This window comes from Brassica napus, chromosome C2 (genome assembly GCF_020379485.1).
Source record: "Brassica napus cultivar Da-Ae chromosome C2, Da-Ae, whole genome shotgun sequence".
Classification (NCBI taxonomy): Eukaryota; Viridiplantae; Streptophyta; class Magnoliopsida; order Brassicales; family Brassicaceae; genus Brassica; species Brassica napus.
Window position 1 is genome coordinate 48,792,241 of NC_063445.1, and position 2,763 is coordinate 48,795,003.

General features: G+C 32.5%; 1 long non-coding RNA gene across 1 annotated transcript; it reads left to right on the plus strand.

Moving 5' to 3' along the window:
• Nucleotides 1-844: 844 nt before the first annotated feature.
• LOC125581941 lies at nucleotides 845-1,944 on the plus strand. The gene is made up of 2 exons (XR_007319728.1): nucleotides 845-1,381; nucleotides 1,544-1,944. It is a non-coding gene; the product is annotated as an uncharacterized LOC125581941 (long non-coding RNA).
• Nucleotides 1,945-2,763: the final 819 nt, after the last annotated feature.

Genomic DNA, 2,763 nt, shown 5'->3' on the forward strand with positions numbered 1-2,763 from the left:
AAATAAAATTATATCTTGAATAAATTTGAGTCATTTAATAAAATGGATATGACCACACAACTAACACATTTGTACAATTTCATGTTTATCTTTTGAATTTGGATTGTAAATTATAAAATTAACAATCATTTTATGTAATGTCTAATAACTTAGTATATAACTTCTATATATATAAATTATTTTGAAGCTAGACCACTCTAAAATGATTATAAGTTTTTTTGGGGTCTAGGATAAAATTTCACAATTTTTCATCAGTAGTTGCAATATTGTCCATAGTTTTACATTCTTTTATTTTGTAACTTATTTGCAACTGTTAAATGTACGGTAGTCGTAATGTAGTAACTTATTTTGTGACCGATTTACTACTATAAACATTTGTAACTAATTTGTGACTACCAATATTTCTTTTCAGCCATAGTTACATTGGAGTATCAAATATATAGTCATTTAGATCAAAAAAAAGTCAATCCAGATGTTTTACATTAAGATTTTTCTAAGTCTGCCTTCATTTAATATATAATCATATATCTTCTTTTTACATATATTTTGAAAATAAATATGATATGCAGAATTTAGGGTATCATTAGCTACTACTTTGCCACTGCAATCAAATCTGTTTTAATAATTAGCCAAATATATAATTTAAATTTTGTTTACCATAAATCATTAATAAATAACATAATAAAACATCTTTTTTTTAGCATTTTAGTAGCATAGGACACCCAAATGGTTATATCTTGTATAAGATAGAACAATTGACATAATTTGGATATATGCACATCTTCACAAAATATATGTTACCTAAATGTAATACATCAATGTGTAATGGTTTGGATTTGGGCTGAATGTTTTTCAACTAGATTGTTCTACAAAAATGATTGTTCTACACAAATGATTGTATACACGCTCTTTACTTAATATATAGTAATATGTCTTTTTCAGATATTGTAGTTTTTAAAAGTAATGAGATTAATTTCAAGGTTTAGGGTATTGTTAGCCACTATTTTGCAACCACTTGACCTAATGTAATTGCAGTTTAGTAGCATAATTTGGCTAATAAAATTTAATTAGAAAGTAGAAAGCACTTCTGATTGGTCAATTCTCAAAGGTAAGGATTGGCTTTGTTCTTCCAACACCGTTGAGATTAGTAAATCTCACAGCCAAGACTTAATCAGATTTTCTTATTTCCTTTCTCTTCCCTGCTAAGCAAGATGCATTGCGATTTCCTCTTCTGTGGACGCACTGGAATATGATCCGGGACTAATTCCTGAGACATCAGGTCAGAGATCTTAGGAGTAGATGCCGTGGGGAGAAGGAATTCTACGACTGATTGAGCCAACAAATCCTAGCTAGAATCTAATCTGGAAAGAGCTCTCTCCTTGTTAGTTTTTCACAGACTGAACCTTTTTTCATCTACTTGTTTGTTCTCTGCTCTCTCCTCGTCACTTTATTTTCTTTTTCTTTTTTCCTCTTACATCTCTCTTAGTCTTCTTTATCTTCATCTACTTATGCTATTTCTAACTGATTTTTGTTTTGTTTACAGATCTGAGGAGGACCAGTGATGAAACGGGAAGGGAAAGTGGTGGTGTAACGGAGCATACGCGCCGGAGGTGGTGGTGGCGTGACGAATCGGAGGAACCGCAGATGCTGTATCTATCAGACCAACACCAGTGGCTTCCCGACCCGATCGAGTAGTCGCTTTAGATGGAACCACTCCGAGTCGCCGCTTCATATGGAACCACTCCGATTCGTCGTGGTGCCGTTCAACCAGTGGTGGAAACCGTGCCGCCGTGGCTGAACCCATAGAGATGATGATGGTGTATTTGTGTATTTGTGTATATTTGTGTATTTATCTTTGTAATTTTACTTTGAGAAAATGACTAGGATAGCACTAAAAAAGTTTGTGTCACAAATATAACCTCCTAAGAATAAAAATGACCAAAATAGCACTTAATGTTTTATCAAAAGAGATAAATATACATTTATACTCCAATGGTAAATTAATTTAGACATTAGGGTTTATAGTTAAGGGGTGGAGTTTAGGATTTAGGGTTTAGGGTTTAGAGTTTAGGGTTTAGGGTTTATAGTTTAGGGGTGGGGTTTAGGGTTTAGGGTTTAGAGTCAAGGGGTGGGGTTTAGGATTTAGGATTTAGGGTTTAGAGTTAAGGGGTGGAGTTTAGGATTTAGGGTTTATGATTTAGGGTTTAGGGTTTAGAGTTTAGGGTTTATGGTTTAGAGATTAGGTTTTACGGTTTAGAGTTGGGGAGTGGAGTTTTGGAATAAGATTTCAAATTTTGAAAAATAAAATAAATATAAATTTTTCAAAAGATAAAATGCTATTTTGGTCATTTTAGTTTTTTAGGGCTATTTTTGAGACATAAACTTAGAAAAGTGTTATTTTGGAGATTTACCCTTTTACTTTCTAATTAAATTAAACTAATATTTGATTTTTAATTCCGAAATAATATTTCAAATTCAAATATATTTGTTAAGATTCGAGAGAAGATCTGTGAGAATGTGTTGTATATTTCTTATTGCTTACACCACTATATATAGTGATTCGTACAAGGTGGAGTCAAAGGGAGAATTGATTACAAAACTACTCTACATAATGACATGGTCAAACTCATAAAGACTAAGGTTGAATGGGTATTCCATGTGGCTGGATATAAACCTCCAATGGACTGTAGTCTTGAACTTGTATGGTCTAGGTTATGAACCATCCACTTCATGATTCATAACATTCCCCCTTGGATGTCATAA